General features: G+C 47.1%; 1 protein-coding gene across 1 annotated transcript in view; it reads left to right on the top strand.

Moving 5' to 3' along the window:
- Window positions 1-19,302, top strand: part of CEP70 (centrosomal protein 70) — a 541,458-nt gene that overhangs the window by 208,312 nt on the left and 313,844 nt on the right. The window lies entirely within an intron of this gene.

Here is a 19,302-nt window from a genome sequence, read left to right as displayed (position 1 = left end):
CAGATGGGGCGACAGGCACACTGCAGTTTGGGGTGGCTTTCTAGTCAGCAGGGGTGCAGGGTGGGGGGGCGTTGTAACGGGCTCTTTGGTGGGGGGTGGTTTCTGGGGACTTGGTTGTGTTTTATGTTTTCTGTTATTTCTCTTTTTTCATGGTATGTTATTGATTGCAAGTATTCTGGATTTGTGGTTGTGGGGGAGGGGGTTGGATCGGGTCGCTTTTCCTGGGATGGGGGGGGGGGGGGGTGAGATGCAGGTTCTTTCTTGGAACGTCAACGGTCTGGGTGACCGGATTAAACGCGGCATTGTGTTACAATTTATAAGACGCCATGCCCCTGATGTCGTCTTCCTTCAAGAAACCCACTTGATCGGTAATGCCTGTAAAGCTCTTGACCATCGGGGCTACCGATTGGCCGCTCACGCTGGTTTCACCTCCGGGTCCCGGGGAGTGGGTATAATGGTGAAATCCTCCCTGGCCCTTGAGATTGATGATGTTATCCTAGATGATCGGGGACGGTATGCTGCTGTCTCCGGGAGGTGGGAGGGTAAGCCAATTGTATTAGTGGTTGTGTATATTCCCCCGGGGCTGCAGGCCACCACGTACGCTGATCTTGGCAAGACTCTCCTTGGTCTCCCTGATGGTCTGCTGATTATGGGCGGAGACTTTAACTCTGTTATGTCTGGCGAATGTGATCGGCTGCCTCCTAGAGTGTTGCCGCAGTCCCAGATGTGGCTTAATGATATGACTGAGACTTTTGGTCTGGTGGATGTTTGGCGTTCGCTGCACCCCGCCCTGATGCAGTATACCTTCCACTCTGGTGTGCATGGCAGCCTCTCTTGGATAGACTACTTCTTTATGCTGGCTTCAACTCTATCCTTGGTGCGGGAGGTTCGTCATCTCCCCCGGGGTATCTCGGACCATCCCCCCTTGATGATTAAGATTTCTGTGGGTGGTTTTTTTGGTAACAGAGTTCCCCCTGTTCCCCCCTGGCACTTCCGAAACCCGCTCAGATATGGTAAAGGCTATTGACTGTTACTTTGATGAAAATGTGGGTTCGGTGACCTCCCCTACGGTTCTCTGGGAGGCCTTTAAAACTGTCATTCGGGGAGCCGCACTGTCTCTCATTGCTGCTGAGCGGAGGTCTAAGAGGGAGGCCGTTCTGGCCCTTGAGACTGAAATTACAGCGCTTGAAAGTGAGCTGGGTGGGGATGACACGCCTGCGCTGTTACACACTTAGGAACTGAAACAGGCTGATTACAAGGCCTGTGTTACCGATGCTGCTAAGTTGATGCGAGAGAATCAATTGGGCCGGCTGTATGATGTGGGTGACAAGGCCAGCAAACTCCTGGCGTGGCTAGATAAGGCTGAAAGAGCGAGTCGTGTTGTGCCCGTTATTGTTCGCGAATCTGGTGAAAGTGTGTCTGACCCCGGTGAGATTGTTGACTGCTTTGTTGATCACTTCCGGAAGGTTTATACCCCGGTGAGTGATCGTGATGAGGCTGATTCCCGTCTGCTGTTGCGTGATATAGCTCTTCCTTCTGTCTCGGAAGAAGAGGGCCTGGCTCTGGAGGCTCCCTTTACGGTGGATGAGATTGCCCTCGCTATCCGATCTTTGCGCTCAGGTAAGGCGATGGGGCCCAATGGTTTGCCCATCGAACTTTACAAACTTTGTCCGGACAAGATGGCCACCCATCTGCGCAACATGTTTCTTGACGCGTTCGAGGCACGAATCCTCCCGCTTGAACAGCGCCTAGCTACTATAGTGGTCATTTATAAGGATGGCAAGCCTCGTGATCGCTGCACCTCCTATCGCCCCATTTCCCCGCTAAACGCGGAACCTAAAATCCTGGCCAAGGTTCTGGCCAATCGGTTGTTGACGGTGATTTGTGACCTGATCCATCCGGATCAATCCGGCTTCATACCGCACAGAAACACGGCCCTTAATCTGCGTAGGCTTCATGGTGTTCTCGCGAGAGCGGCAACTCTCACGGAGCCTGCGGTGGTGGCCTCTCTAGACGCTATGATGCCTTTTGACACCATTGAATGGCCTTATCTTTGGGCGGCCCTCTCCAAGTTTGGCTTTGGCCCTAACTTTATTGCCTGGGTCAGGCTCCTTTATGAACAACCACTGGCTCAGGTTGTGGTAAATGGCAGAAGCTCTGACCCCTTCCCGTTGGGCCGCGGCACCCGCCAGGGATGTCCGCTATCCCCGCTCCTATTTGCTTTGGCACTTGAACCCCTTGCTGGCTGGCTCCGGTGGGAACCCTCGATTAAAGGGATCCGGTGGACGCCAGATCTAGAAGATCGCGTCTCACTGTATGCCGACGACATCCTTCTTTATTTCACTTCCCCTCAAAAGTCCTTGAACGTACTCTTCGACGTTCTTACATCCTTTGGTAAGAACTCTGGATTGGTCATCAACTGGACCAAATCCTGTGTTTATGTCATAGCCGGGGTTCTGCCGCCTTTGCCTCGCAGGTTCCCAATTTTGGTGGCGGCTGACGGCTTCGAGTATTTGGGGATTTATGTCTCTATGGTTTCTTCGGTCCCTTATGAGCGAAATCTGTATGCTCCGCTCCGCCGACTCAAACAAGATGTACGACGATGGCGTGAGTTGCCCCTGTCTCCATTGGGTCGAGCGGCGCTTTTTAAAATGATGTCGCTCCCCCGATTTCTCTATCTATGCCTTGCAGAATTTCTTCGACCCTGTCCCCGCTCGCTACTTTCGCGAGATCGAGAGTCTACAGCGGCAATTGATCTGGGATGGTCGCGCCCGTATTGCGCTGTCTAAGCTCACCCTTTCCTGGTACGATGGTGGTATTGCTTTGCAAGATATCAGACGCTATTACTGGGCCTCGCACTTGAGCGCCATTAATCATGCTACGTATTCATCGGAACCCGCTCCTGCCTTTGCCTTGGATAAATTTTTGGTGGCAATTTTAATAGGGCTTTGTACTCAAAGTCGCCAATCCGTCTTCTTACGGGTCCTACGAAGTGTGCAGTGCGGGCCTGGAGGAATGCAACTGTGGCTACGGGCTGGGGTGGCAAGCTGACACGTATGACGCCATTGTATGATTCTGACCGATTGGGCAACCTTTGGAAGACGAAAGGGTTTGACAGGTGGGACATGATTGGGATCAGTAAGGTGGATGATTTTTGGGCCAGGGGCGCTGTGAAGTCCTTTGAAGTCCTGAAACTGGAGTACCAGCTTGATGACAGGGAGCACTTTCGGTATATGCAGGTTTGACATGCCTTGTCCTCCGTTTTTTCCCCCGGTACTGATATTCCACAATCCTCCCCCCTGGAGGATCGTGTCCTAGACGGCCATGTCCCCGATAGTACGATTTCCTTAATATATAAGAAGCTCATTAATAACAGGGCTGACCAACTGGGGAAACTTCGTGCTTCCTGGACAGCTGACGGGCTTGAACTAGACGATGAGGACTGGCAGTCAGCTGTTTCCTCCCCTAAGGAGGTGGCTATTCCGGCTCGGCTTCGTTTTGTCCAGTTAAAGATCCTCCATTGTGTGTATGTGACTGGTATGCGTCTGGTGCGAATGGGGTTTGTGACGGATGGACGGTGTAGGCGTGGGTGCGGTATGGATGGTACTTTTCTCCATGTTCTGTGGGAATGTCCGATTGTCTCGGCCTTCTGGTCTAGGGTGCACGATGTAATGGGACGTGTCACTGGAGTCCCCCTCCTTCCTGAGGCGCGACGTTGCTTGCTTAATGTGTGGGAGCCTACGGATTGCACTGCTGCTCAGACGTTCTGGGTCACTCTGGGCAACATGGTTGCGTAGAGGGATATAGCTCAGCTCTGGGGCTCCGCCAGGCCACCGCTCCTCAGTGCCTGGAAAGATAACATGGACTGGTGCATGTTTCGAGAAAAGACGGTGTATGAGGCACGGGGGCGTCCCAAGAAATGGTCCAGGGTTTGAGCTCAGTGGAATTCGTACCGTGGTGATATTTGTTCCCCTCCACTTGACTACGAGGTTCCTCTCCCCTCCTCCCCATGATTGACGTTCCGTTTTCTGTTCTCTATATCATATGTGTCCTTTCTTCCTTCATGCTCGCTCCCCCTTGCCAGATGCGTTCCTTTATATATTTATTCCTTTTTCCCTTTCCCCCACTCCTATGACCCTTGCCAGTATGATACCATGTGTTTGTGTGTTGTTGTTTTTTCTTCGACAAAATCATAAAATTAAACCTTTAATATCCTTTTGCTACAGTTTTATGCTCCACACTATAATGTACGCCTATAGTTCGTTTTAAAGTGTACTGTCCTTTTTTATTCTTTCACTATATGTCATAGCGGCTGGCCCTGAGGGGTTGAAGGCAGACGCTGTGTAATGTGCGTTTCACAAATAAAGGTTTAAAAAAAAAAAAAAAAAAAAAAAAAAAAAAGGTTCCTTCCTACCAAAGGTTGTCACGCACTTCCATATCGGGCAGACCATCACTTTGCCTACCTTCTTTCCCCCTCCGCATCCCTCTAAGGAGGAGGAGAGGCTCCACCGTCTGGACCCAAAACGGGCGCTCGCTTTCTATCTGCAGCGTACACAACAGTTCCGGGTGGATGACCAGCTCTTTGTTGGATATGTGGGCTCCAAAAAAGGTTGGGCTGTGCACAAGCGGACCATCTCCAGTGGGTCGTTCTGTGCATCAAAGCATGTTACTCCTTGGCTAAGAAGGAGACTCCTCTGGGTCTGCCTGCCGATTCCATCATGGCAACGGCAGCCACTACTGCCTTGGGTTGCGGTGCTTCCTTGCAGGACATTTGTCAGGCAGCTACGTGGGCCTCGCTGCACACGTTTACCAAGCACTACTGCCTTGAAAGTCCGGACCGGAGAGACAGCTTTTTTGGCAGTTCTGTGCTCCGTGACTTTCAGGTGTAATCTTGTTCGCAGACCCACTACCGGGGTGGGTATTGCTGGGGTATCAATTCTAAGGTAAGGAATCTATCACTATTGTGTCTCTTTCAGATGCACAAGTTACTATTTGTGTAATGATATATCTGTAAGAGACATTAGTTAGTGATCGATTCTTTACCGCCCCTCCCATCCTCCCCGTACTGCGAACTGATCATTAGGGTTAAGGTCATCCCTTTTAGGACCCTAGTTTTATGCACCAATGGTCAGTATCTTGCATGGCTCTGCGTTCCTGGCGCGGAAAGTCGTGTACAGAACTGACGTCAGCGCACTTGGGTGGTGCCTAAGTACTCTCCGTGATGTCATCTCGGCACTGACGACGCCAGTTTCGGATGCGGAGCCGCAGGACACCACCTACTGACGCACAGGGGTACTGTTAAGCAAAGCTTTCCGGATCCAGTCTGACGCCTGGGGATATTCTAAGATAAGGAATCTATCACTAACTAATGTCTCTTACAGATATATTGTTACACAAGTAGTAATTTGTGCTTTAGAGGACTTAGAATGAGGAATTATCAGTCGGAACAGAGACAAAGCTGCAGCACTGCTTATAGAGGAGTAAGAATAGGGAATTACCACTGGGACTAGAGACACAGGTGCAGCACTTTCTAGAGGATTTAGAATGAGTAATTACCACTGGAAATAGAGACACAGCTGCAGCACTGCCTAGAGGACTAAGAATGAGGAATTACCACTGGGACCAGAGAAGCAGGAAGCAGTACAATAAAAAAGTAAGGAAACTATGATGCTGTGCACTATGGGGGCAAGTAAGCGTAACCATCCCAGGACAGTTCTCCTTTTTAGTGAAAGTAGGGGAACTGTTCTCCTTAAATTAAAAAGTGTGGGCACCTTGGAAGTAACAATGTGCTATATGCAAGCCTTTTTGGTGCTAGTATCAGACAGTCACCAATCCGGCAAAGAGCTTGCTTAGCAAAGCTGCAAACCTCATTCACGGACACACCATCCTCTAACACAACACCTAGCAACCCACCCGATGTCATCTGGCTAGTTGGTTGGGAGGGTGGAGCTTGCAGAACCTCTTTACACTAAACCATAGAAAACATGCACAAGTCCGCACACTGCGCCATTTAACAGAACCAGGTGACAATGCCACTATCAAAGATGTGCTATACCAAAACAAGCACTGGCGTTGCCAATAGGTCTCGCATTAGGAAAGTGTGAGCTATTGGTATTGTAAATGACAATTATTTTTTTAATATGTGTTGGCATTGAAAATATATAAATTAATAGCATTGTTATTTACAAAGCCAATAGCTTACACTTTCCTAATGCGAGTCCTATTGGCTATGGGAATGCTTGTTGTTAGCCAGCAAGGACAATGCTGTTGTGGTGCTGAGTGATGCTGTTATGGTGCTGAGTGATGTGGTTGTGTATTAGAGTGATGTGGTTGTGTATTAGAGTGATGTGGTTGTGTATTAGAGTGATGTGGTGGAGTCCCAGAGTGATGTGGTGGAGTCCCAGAGTGATGTGGTGGAGTCCCAGAGTGATGTGGTGGAGTCCCAGAGTGATGTGGTGGAGTCCCAGAGTGATGTGGTGGAGTCCCAGAGTGATGTGGTGGAGTCCCAGAGTGATGTGGTGGAGTCCCAGAGTGATGTGGTGGAGTCCCAGAGTGATGATGTGGTGGAGTCCCAGAGTGATGATGTGGTGGAGTCCCAGAGTGATGATGTGGTGGAGTCCCAGAGTGATGATGTGGTGGAGTCCCAGAGTGATGATGTGGTGGAGTCCCAGAGTGATGATGTGGTGGAGTCCCAGAGTGATGATGTGGTGGAGTCCCAGAGTGATGATGTGGTGTCCCAGAGTGATGTGGTGGTGTCCCAGAGTGATGTGGTGGTGTCCCAGAGTGATGTGGTGGTGTCCCAGAGTGGTGTGGTGGTGTCCCTGAGTGGTGTGGTGGTGTCCCTGAGTGGTGTGGTGGTGTCCCTGAGTGATGTGGTGGTGTCCCTGATTGATTTTGTGGTGTACATCAGTGATGTGGTGGTCTCCCTGAGTGCTGTGTTGGTGTCCCTAAGGGCTGTGGTGGTGTCCCTGAGTGCCGTGTTGGTGTCCCTGAGGGCCGTGGTGGAGTCCCAGAGGGCCGTGGTGGAGTCCCAGAGTGATGTGGCGGAGTCCCAGAGTGATGTGGCGGAGTCCCAGAGTGATGTGGTGGAGTCCCAGAGTGATGTGGTGGAGTCCCAGAGTGATGTGGTGGAGTCCCAGAGTGGTGTGGTGGAGTCCCAGAGTGGTGTGGTGGAGTCCCAGAGTGGTGTGGTGGAGTCCCAGAGTGGTGTGGTGGAGTCCCAGAGTGGTGTGGTGGAGTCCCAGAGTGGTGTGGTGGAGTCCCAGAGTGGTGTGGTGGAGTCCCAGAGTGGTGTGGTGGAGTCCCAGAGTGGTGTGGTGGAGTCCCAGAGTGGTGTGGTGGAGTCCCAGAGTGGTGTGGTGGAGTCCCAGAGTGGTGTGGTGGAGTCCCAGAGTGGTGTGGTGGAGTCCCAGAGTGGTGTGGTGGTGTCCCTGAGTGGTGTGGTGGTGTCCCTGAGTGGTGTGGTGGTGTCCCTGAGTGTTGTGGTGGTGTCCCTGAGTGGTGTGGTGGTGTTGCTGAGTGGTGTGATGGTGTCCCTGAGTGATGTGGTGGTGTCCCTTAATATTTAACACAGAAACTGTAGTAATGGCCCGGACTACATTGCAACATTCTGCTTAACAGTATCTAAGGGGATATTTTTTAAGCGAACGAGCCTGTGGACAAATATGTCAAGTAATACCATCCTAAGGTTTCCAATCGATCCATATGAGGTGCTGTGTTACTTAAAAAAGTACACCAAATCAAGTAATGGGAATTTGGCTAACTTCAGTGGTGTGATCAGAATTTCACCCTGGCCTGATTTTATAGGAGCTGGAGTATGGCGAGAATGGAGTATGGCGAGAATGGAGTATGGCGAGAATGGAGTATGGCGAGAATGGAGTATGGCGAGAATGGAGTATGGCGAGAATGGCCCATGGTGTGTAATCCGGGGTGGGGAACAGCAGCAGTCTCGCAGGGGAGGTAGTTTGACTGTGGTCAGTCTTACACTGTCCCTAAAATCATCTGAATAATTTGGCTGAAGAGATAGCTTCCCTTGTATAGGCGTCCCGCAATGTATAGAAACTGTCTTAAAGCTTCCTAGAAGATTGTGCCCACTCCTAACTGAGGGAGGAATTGGCCCCTGGCCAGACCACAAGTTCAAGCTCGAGCAGCGCAAAGCACGACTGGCGACGTGTTGTCACAATGCGCTAATTTCACAAACCAGGCCCCCGAGGCGCTGCTCGGGCGCGTCCCAGCAGATGACTGGGTGAAAGGGCCCGTCTGCCTGCAGCTCTCTGCAGACAGGGAGACGGAGGGCCCCGGGTCTCAGACAGGCTGACTGGCTGCTGTGACTCTGCATGCTGTGCCTCATATGAGGTGCTGTGTTACTTAAAAAAGTACACCAAATCAAGTAATGGGAATTTGGCTAATTTCAGTGGTGTGATCAGAATTTCACCCTGGCCTGATTTTACAGGAGCTGGAGTATGGCGAGAATGGAGTATGGCGAGAATGGAGTATGGTGAGAATGGCCCATGGTGTGTAATCCGGGGTGGGGAACAGCAGCAGTCTCGCAGGGGAGGTAGTTTGACTGTGGTCAGTCTTACACTGTCCCTAAAATCATCTGAATAATTTGGCTGAAGAGATAGCTTCCCTTGTATAGGCGTCCCGCAATGTATAGAAACTGTCTTAAAGCTTCCTAGAAGATTGTGCCCACTCCTAACTGAGGGAGGAATTGGCCCCTCGCCAGACCACAAGGCCAAGCTCTAGCAGCGCAAAGCACGACTGGCGACGTGTTGTCACAATGGGCTAATTTCACAAACCAGGCCTTCGAGGCGCTGCTCGGGCGCGTCCCAGCAGATGACTGGGTGAAAGGGCCCGTCTGCCTGCAGCTCTCTGCAGACAGGGAGACGGAGGGCCCCGGGTCTCAGACAGGCTTACTGGCTGCTGTGACTCTGCATGCTGTGCCTTTATCTGAGCGGCGCAGCCCTGCAGATGGCCGCGAGGGTCTCACGGGCGATGTCGGGGCAGATAGATCTGGGAGCCGAAGTGGAGGCGCGGGAACACGCCCAGGTGAGACAGCGAAAAACAGGGTCTGGCACAGACAGAGACCGAGGAACATATGTACAACGGTCGGTGACAACGGAGGGAACCTGCTTAGAAGTAATCACAGAAAGTCTCGAAACAAGGCGTTCAGGATAAAATACAAAATACGGAAAGAAAGAATGAGGCAAAAGAGGAACCAACTCAAATAAAGAAAGGAACTAACTGATGATGAAAAGATAAATGCCTAAAGTAAAAAACAACACACTGGAGGTAAATGGACCGTGAGCAGCGATATGTGGTGGGGGAGAAGCAGGAGTTGTGTGCGTGAGCGCAGCAAACAGGAAACAAGAGCGCCGGGAAACTGAAAGTACGGCCGGCCACCGGCCAGCCATGAATAATTAGGGGAGGAGAAGCCGCACAGCACACGCTGGGAGAAGCCCTTTGATGTGCTGTGCGGCCGTGAAAAAATGCAATTAGGAGGGAGGGAGGGAGGCTGATGCGCGTGCTTGTTTGGTCACGTGATTCACGTGAACTCAAAGAAAACCGCACCAAAAAGCCCTTGGTTTGACGAGCATTTTGAGCACTTGAATTCTCGCTCCGCTCAATGCGCATGCGCGCATTGATAGGTCGCGAGACCTAAACAGCACTGCATAAGCTAAAACCCTGGTAACCAAGCATGCCCGACAGTTTTCAGTGAACAAACTAAAGTGCTCGAGGTGGTACCTCGGCTCATCACACCCTGCTCACCGCCAAACCTGACAAGTTGAAAACTAGTAAATATGTTACAATATCAATTAACTTAATTGGTATTGTAACATATTGACTGGCTACAGACTGCAGCCAAAACAGAAACGAAAATTAACATGCAGCCGCTGGCTTCCTCTCCGCCGACCATTTATTAGGATACCTATGTGAAATTTTTCACATGTTAATTCTAATGGATGGTCGGCTTAGACTTGCAGGGGTACTCACACACATTTGCACGAGGCCCTTAAAGTACGGTGTGTCGTGTGACTGGTGCTAGCAGGGTTGCGGTAGGGGGTATGTGTGGGTCAGGGATTGTATAAGGAGGTTCAAAAACATGTTAAATAAATGACCAAGCATTTATTTGTAGGTTAATAAAAGCTTGCCCTTGTATTTAACATATTTTTCTAATATTAGTGACAGCAAATAAACATTACCTGATGCTGTTGTTCATCAAAGGGGCCGTATTTAAAGGTCAAGAGGGCCGCAAGCGCCCCCGGGCAGTACTTTCAGTACCAATAGCTTAGAGGAAGCCAGTGATTTCATGTTATTTTTCGTTTCTGTTGTGGCTGCAGTCTGTAAACACGAGCACATCCTCAGACAGCATTGTCTGTTCTCTTCCTTGTAAGTGATTAATTCTGCCTCCTCTCCCAGGCGGAGAAAGAGCCCTCCCAGACGAGCGATGTGAAAGTTGGGTAAATTGGAAGGAAATGCTGCTGAATTAATTGGTAACAGTAAATGGCCTGAAATTTGAATGTTTTTCCACTTCTTGTAGAAGTGCACCTAAATGGTGCTGAAAAAGAGCAGTAATTAGAATTAATGTATTTAACAGGGCTGTGGGTAGGTGGGAAGGCGTGAGGCTGAATTGGCAAGCGTTACGAGCGAGCCAGCCTGCGTGCATTAGTGTGCCTGCAGATAGGAAAGTGTAAATACACGAGCGCAGCCATAGGGAAACCGGAGGCAGGAAGCAGCAGCATGGGCAGGGGATTCCTTAAAAAAATTATTTGGGCAAGCTTGCGGAAGAGGATGCGAGTTAAAATGGGACAGTTATGAAAAGTGGACCGTAACTTACCTTAAAAAGTTGCCGATTTTCCATGATCACTGTTAAAGGGTTGCACCTTTCTTAGAATGAGCGGTAGCCATTGTCCCGGCTGTGCACGCACGCCGTCCTGCCTGCTGTAGTAAATAAAAAATGGGGGGAAAAAAACGATTTCACTTAGGTGACTTGATGGATGAAAAGCAATGTGGCTGCAGCTGAAGTCATGATGCTCCGAAAACTGGAAAAAGAGTACTCCGGAACAAGAGAGGAAGAATAAAAGTGGAAGGTAACTGTAGTTGGTCGGTGCTCCTCTTAGAAAAATGGAAGTGAGGTATCGCTGCTTTAACCATTTAGCAAGCAGCAAAGAAGAGCGACTGATGGATTGAACCAATGAGAAGGCAGCAGGCGGGACATAAGTCATTTTTGAGTCCTTTTCCCCTACTGCAGGTCATCCTGACAGCGCATGCGCTGTCTAGGCTCGACCTAAAAAGGCTCAAAATGTATACCTTGCTGCACCCATTTTGTGAATTGTAGGCACAAGTGTCATTCACACCATAAACATGAGCAGACACCTTCCCTGAGTATGAGAGAGAAAGGCCTGGATACAGCAGCAAAACGTTAACCGTTTCGGTCTAGGTATCTCTTCTCACTTTTACATGCCTCAGGTGCCAAGATGTGAGGTGCACATGGGGTTCCACATTTGATAAAGGCAATTCCTGGGTACAGTCTTAGCCTGAGCAAGTAAACGTGGCTGAATAGGTTACAGGTACACTAATGCGAGTAAGTACAAGCTTCGTTTTAACACCACAAGCCTTAACCGTTTTTCTCAATTTTACACTAATGCAGTAAAATTGCTTTGTGTGATTTTGTAAAGCTGTATCAGTAATATTGTAGAACAAATCTCATAACAGCTTGGTTATTACCAAGAGCAAATAGCTAGTGGTAACACTGTAAAAAGAAATTTACGATCAGATGCAGTAACAACGTTACCACACAGTAGCCATTATTTTTCATCAGAAACAATTACCCAAAGTAGTTCTAATCCACAACACATTAAGATTGTTTAAGCTCTATATCAGTAGTGAAGGAACTTTGTTTGTGAGACATCAGATAAGCTTTTAAGATCTGAGGGACTAGTCTCGATTTTAGATTCTCCATTGTTGGATCGTCCATGAATACCTACTCTTTGTGGCGCTTTCCACTGGCTTCTGTAAAAGCATTTTCAAGAGCACCTAAAGAGAGCTTTCCATATGTGTATACTTAGATTTATTTGACCTTTCAGCGCAAAGCCCCTGCCTCAATTAGACAGTATCGTCAGTCATGCATATTTCATCTCCGTTGCTAGCGTATCTGTATTAATATATGGTGCATAAAAACAATTAACATGTATCTTTCTGTGAACTATTTAAAGCATTAGTGAAGATTACAATAGATCTGTGTCAACTGTCATGCCCCACTGAGTTTGTTCGAGGACCTAATGTAGAGAAGAGCTAGGCTACAACTTCTTTACAAAGGTCCAAGAGCTCGAGTGCGAACAGGTACTGTGGTATCGGCTTCCTATCCTATCTACAGAGGAACCCGTCAGTAAACCCCGGTCGCCACTGCTATTTGTCCCCGCCATGGAGCCTCTAGCGGAGCGGCTCCGGTAGGAGGGAGAGAGGCTGAGCCTGACCTTGGATGTGGTTCACTACATAGTATCATTGTATACAGATGACGTCCTAATCTATCTTGGAGGAATTTACTGGGTTTTCTGGCCTGCGTGTAGGCCGCTAGCCCTCTCGCTATATGTGGAATGGGCACCTACCTCCTTTAAGTATTTGGGGATCCAGATTTTCCATACTCAGCCTGACTTATTTGAGGGCAATCTGGATGGAGCCTTTAGAGCCACAGACAACTGTGTCCTTTTGGCGCACCCTGAAGCTGCTGACAATGGCAAGGTTGGCACTATCGAAGATAGTGATGTTACCGCAGCTCCTTTATTATTTTGTTAACTTACCAGTGGTTGTTCCAAACAGCTGGTTTAAGGCATTGGATGGGCTTCTGAGAGATCTGGTGTTGGACAGGGGCCGCAACACACTTTCCCTGCAGATTTTGCAACTCCCGCTGGCGGGGGGTGGAGTAGGGGCTCTTGATTTTGAGGCTTACTATTTGGCAGCTCCGCTTCAGTGGCTGGCTAGATGGCTCGATGGGAGAGGCTTAGAAACATTGTCACTGCCAGCTGGTTAAGTGCGAATGGTCTTGATTTCGAGAATGCTTAACCGTCGCCAGAGAATCAAACCAATGGGAACGTTACTTTCAGTGGCAATGCCGTGTTGGGATAGATATAAAAAGCGCTCCCAGGATACACGGCTTTATACGCCTGAGATCCCTTTTTAGCTGGAGTCCCACCAGCAGGACTGATAGGCTGGGAGGACACAGGAATACGGACCGTGGGTGACTTCTACCGTGACGGTGAATTCCTACCGCGGGACGATTTTTTGGAATACCACAAATTGTCACCAGGACAGTACCTAAATGATCATAAAATACGCAGTGCTCTAGTAGAACTGTGGGGGCCGGATATGACAGAACCGGCGACCCTTCAGGCTATAATAACGTTAGGATCGGCAGGACACCTAGTGAAGTGGCTTTACCAAGCCATAATGGCGACTATATATTCTGCTCTACCGCACCTGCAGGGCAAGTGAGAGACTGCTTTAAATAGACAGCTTACGGAACAAGAATTGAAAAAAGTTTTAGGTAGTCCCAAAAAAGTATCCAGGAATGCAGCTTTTAAATTTATCCAGTTCAATGTCCTCCATAGAACTTACCTTACCCCCACAGATTGAATGTAGTTTATGGAAAAAATACCCCAAACTGTGCCAGATGCCCACAGGGAGATGCTGACTTTAACCACATGGTTTGGACCTGTCCTGCACTTGCCGGCTATTGGCTGGAGATTGTCAAAATGCTTAACAAGATTTTATCACGGACCCTGGCATGCATCCGGAGGTCTGACTTGTAGGCCTCTTCCTGAGATCTAAAGCCAAAAAACGTAGTCCTCGCCTTTCTCTTAGCAACCTGAGACTGGCGCTTAGATGGAAGGTGAAGCAATCCCCTCTAGTGATACATTGGGAACAGGATGTTAATTGCTGGGCTAGGGCGGAGGAGCAGGCCTTGATCAGAGAGGATAAGGTCATGAAACGGCATAAACCGTTAGCTGAGTTCTGCGCGGAACTAGTGAGGGCGTGGGATGCGCGACACTCATCTGATGTGGCCACACATTCTAGTTCCACCGATTCTGATGGGTGAGAATAGACATCTACATTGCGGGGGTTGTGTGGTGGTTGGGTGAATTCTGTGGTAGGGACGTACAGTTACTCGGTTCAAGTACCAGATGGGGTCCTTGCTGGTTCAGAGATTGGCTGTTTGGGTCCCCCTGTCGCCCTGGCTCTTCCCCCTCCTCCTCCGGGTAGGCCCCCCGACCCCCTACATAGTGACCCTCAACTGATGACAGATCTCCAAGCTAATAGCAGACCTCAGGTGGTTTTCTTTTTGTTCTAAGTTAATTGTTTTGTTTTATATTACATGAAGACAAGGAATTTGTGTTATTGGTTTCTTTATTTCTCTCTGTCTTCTATGCCATTGCACATAACCTCTGAAAGTGTAGCCTAAGTATTAGGCTCCAATAGTCTACATGTTTCGCATGCTCTGTTAGAATGCTATAGACAATAACCCGACCACTCTCCCTTCGATGGAGCTCGTGAGAGACTGCTGGGCTAGACTTGAGACCCAATGTCATTATTACTGAATTGCTATCACCTACATGGATAACAATGTTGTGTGTGCTGCAATGTAAATTATAACAATCAACCGTCTTGAGTAACATGTCGATCTCACTATGAAAATGTAACGGTGTTGAGTGTATAGGATAAGAGTGTTATGAAAAACCTAATAAAAACGATTTTCAGAGAAGAGCTAGGCTAAGATTGAACAAACTGAGAATTACCAAATCTGCCCAGGCTACTGTCCTAGCCTACTAAATGAAAGCAGGGTATGTCTCCTATCACCACATTGCCTTTTTTTATATCCTGAAATATAATTTTCTTCTGTTAATGAAAGTAGAAGTTGTTCTGCGAGGAAATTCTAGAAGGTGAGGAGAGTGCCTCATGTGAGCCAGAAAGAACAAGGATCTCTGGGATATAAGAAACGTTTTGGGCTCACATTGATGTGTGAAATCAGCTGAGTAACCTGAGGCAGGCCAGTTTGCTCTTTCGCTCTTAGGGCAGCAACCTTCCAAGCTATTGGTCTTTCACTCTTGTGTGTGCACAGTGCCAGTTTGGCTGGGGTCTGAGCCATGACCTTACTAGGGCTCTTCCACCGCCCTCATCCTTTAAGAGGTAAATGTATTCAGCAGTGGGCCCTTCCTTGCCTTTAAAAATGAATAAAATAACATGGTGCATGACTGTTGCTTATTTCACCAAAACCCATTCCTGCCCTTTTGGAATTATTTTATTAATTCATATCATCTTTGCCTGGAACATGTCACCATACAGATTACTGGGCCTTTTCTGACCAGCCACCTTTTTTGGCGTGCAGACCCAAAGGATTGGCAAAGCTGGTTAGTCCTTATTGTAATTCTAATTTGTGCACCTGTCTCTAACATGCCCTCACCCATCACACCCACAGGTTTTGCCTCCCATAACACATAACCGCACCTGAATGCTCATCATGCACAACATGAAAAAATCTTTCCACACAGGCATAAAACAAATGCTACACCCTTAAACCACACACCTCTATGGTATTGCTTGCTATCTTTGCGAGTAGGTTCTTTAATGCCCCACTTGGGGGTAGTAAGCGCTGTATAAATGCTACAAAACAGTATAATACTGTATACCCATCTGAACAGCCATCATACCGCATACTATGCTGAAAACAAATTCTGTTGTACTACCTTTCTGATCACCATACTTGCGACTCTGGTAACTAGAAAGATCTACTAAGTCCCAGATAAGCAGCAGCATCCCTAAGGTAGTACAGTATCAAGAATGAAATCTTTAGATAGTTAGTAGCTCTGATCTTACAGGAAGTGAGTGTAATTAATCCACATGTTTTAGCACAATACAATAATGCCTCTAAAAGCTTTTTTTTTCTGTTTTGTGTGACAAGGTAGTGCAAGTTTTTATTTTCTTGAGCGGGCCCTCCGAACAGTACTTCCTGTCAATGAGGTATCCAAGACCATTCCAGATTCATGCTGTGCCTCTAAATATAGTGAACCATTTAGAAAAAATGGGGTTAACCCAATCTGATCGAGGACCTGGTATTATACTATATGAGAAAAACAAGGGTCCTAGACCTCAATTTAAAAATTGTATGAATCAATACTTAGTTGATTAATCGAGGTAATTCAGAGCATATAATTAATCACCAGCTCATAGTAATGAATACAAAAAACAAAACAAAGCGCAACAGACTGAATTATTACCAAGCAATTTTAATTTATTGCTTTATCCCCCCAAAAAAATTCTTATTCAAAAAAGTTAAAATATCAACTCGTTCTTACCAAAGGATCACAACAATACAATAAATATATTCATAGATAGGTGTGCCCCCAGCAAGGGAACGTGCATAGATAGAAGTGATAAAGAATGATATAAGTGTTTAAGAAAAAGGAAAGAATCAGAAATTGGTGACAAAATAATTACAATTATTAGAGGACAAGTAGGCAGATCGGTTACAAATCACCGTCCAACAATATATACATTCACCCGGCCTAAGTATAATTCATGTGTATAGTTTTTTGTCAGATGTAAATTCCAAAATAGGCACGTCAATTGAAGAACAATCAAGGTCCAGGGTGAGGTCAAATGGTGAGCGTTGACGTTTCGACTCGTCTTTTGGCCCAACGGGTAATTTACACCTCAGCCGTGCGAGTCTTCATCAGGACAAAGAAGAAAGAAAGGGGCAGTTTCACCAAGGCTAGGTAATCTTGATATCCCCACATGGGAGAACCGTGAGAATACATTAACCGTGTGCGGACTCTCTCACACCGGGAAGGGTATACGATTTCTCCTTAAAAATTTTCAAAGGTCCAACAGATGAGTCTACCGGTAATTCAATATCTGGACTATTCCGCACGGGATACAAGGTCTAATGAGATCACATGGCAGTTAGGCACATCAACATATCTGATGATAGAATTGGAAAGGTTCAGATATTCAAGTTTTTTCCACCCTGTCGCTTCGGCTCAATTCGGGATCAGAGAATCTTAGTGGCGTATCTTAGCCACGTAATCACAACCCACACCGCATTGTCGGTATCTGTAAGGCAATCGGTGGCCAAGGAGGTGCTTTATTTGACCGCCGTCTCTGTATTCAACGGGATCCCTATGGATTCTCGGGATCTCATTAGACCTTGTATCCTGTGCGGAATAGTCCCGATATCGAATTACCAGTAGACTCACCCGTTGGACCTTTGACATTTTTTATTAAGGAGAAATCTTATACCCTTCCCGGTGTAAGAGAGTCCGCACACGGTTAGTATATTCTCACGGTTCTCCCATGTGAGGATATCAAGATTACCTAGCCTTGGTGAAACTACCCCTTTCTTTCTTCTTTGTCCTGATGAAGACTCGCACGGCCGAGGTGTAAATTACCCGTTGGGCCAAAAGACGAGTCGAACGTCGACGCTCACCCTTTGACCTCACCCTGGACCTTGATTGTTCTTCAATTGACGTGCCTATTTTGGAATTTGCATCTGACAAAAAACTATACACATGAATTATACTTAGGCCGGGTGAATATATATATTGTTGGACTGTGATTTGTAACCGATCTGCCTACTTGTCGTCTAATAATTGTAATTATTTTGTCAACAATTTCTGATTCTTTCCTTTTTCTTAAACACTTATATCATTCTTTATCACTTCTATCTATGCACGTTGCCTTTTTGGGGGCACACCTATCTATGAATATATTTATTGTATTCTTGTGATCCTTTGGCAAGAACGAGTTGATATTTTACCTTTTTTGAATAAGAATTTTTTTGGGGATAAAGCAATGAATCAAAATTGCTTGGTAATAATTCAGTCTGTTGCGCTTTGTTTTGTTTTTTGTATTCATTACTATGAGCTGGTGATTGATTATATGCTCTGAATTTACTTGATTAATCAACTAAGGATTCATTCATACAATTTTTAAATTGAGGTCTAGGACCCTTGTTTTTCTCATATAATCTAAATATAGTGAGATACAAAAGGGGATGATGGCTGGAGCGTTTGAGCAAATCAAACACTCACCCCCAGTCAACTGATCTGGGTTTAATCCATCACTGGTCTTTAGCTCACTCTGCCACCCCAGTTCAGACATGGCCATATGCAAATCAGTCTGACCCTGTGCCTCATGGGAACAGTCCAGCCCGAACTGCCAAGCCATGTCTTCCCTGGACCGGAAACAAGCATCTAGGTTTCGGATTCATAATCCTCATCAGCCAGGTTATCATGAATCCAGTGGCAAAGTGAGCAAGGGACTCACGTCTGAGCATACCCTGCCAACTTAGGGCAAACAAAGCGATACAAGTGGGATGGGTATGCTCAGACATGAGTCCCATGCTTTTCACACCTCTGGAGTCAAGCTATCCTGGCTGATGATGGCTGATAGCCAGAAACCGGTCCTAGGATGCTTGATTCCGGTCCAGGAAAGACATGGCTTGGCAGTTCGGGCTGGACTGTTCCCATGAGGCACAGGGTAAAGGCTGATTTTCATATGGCCATGTCTGAACTGGGGTGGTGTGTCGTGCAAAAAAACGATGGATTTAGGCCCAGCTCTCTGTACTGGGGTGAATGTATGACCTTGTTCTGCATTCTGTCCATCAACTGTTGTTTCTAAATATAGTGAGACTTGAGATTTACAGTCCTATCTCTCTGGTCACATTTGAGTCTTTATCTTATCTCAATGAATGGTACTCTCAGCACTGAACTTCTCAAGGAAGCAGGGCTAATCAAATGACCTACATCAACAAGGGAATGCAATTGTGAAAAATGCATATCATATTTAGATGGTCTGACTCAGAATATGGGTCACCTAAGGTAGATCAAGTCCTCATGCAAACTACCTATTCTTAACCTGTGTTCCAGTCATAAGAAGGGATATCGCCAATGGATTAACCATTAACACTAGTCTTAGATATTCCTGAAGAAGTGAATCAGACTGATTGTTTGGCAAAAGTATTCTTATGATCCTCAAATGTAGGGATGAAGTCCTAGAGTTCTGACACTAGAAGACTTTGAGTATGTTTGTGTTTAAATGGAATTTGTGTTTGTTTCTTATGTAACTTGTTTGCCAGTGGAAGTTGTCTTGGTCAAAAAGAATGAGTGTAGTCTTCTAAAACTGTAACGTGTTATTTATAGCAGTTAGAGGTTGCAAATCTGCGCTATGATGTGCTAGAAAACTTTATATTATTATAATGATGATGCCGTAACAATATTATTTCTCTCCTACAGGCCTCTTTGTTGTGTT

Source organism: Lissotriton vulgaris, chromosome 2_1, assembly GCF_964263255.1.
Source record: "Lissotriton vulgaris chromosome 2_1, aLisVul1.2, whole genome shotgun sequence".
Taxonomy (NCBI): domain Eukaryota; kingdom Metazoa; phylum Chordata; class Amphibia; order Caudata; family Salamandridae; genus Lissotriton; species Lissotriton vulgaris.
This window is presented reverse-complemented; position numbering and strand designations above follow the sequence as displayed.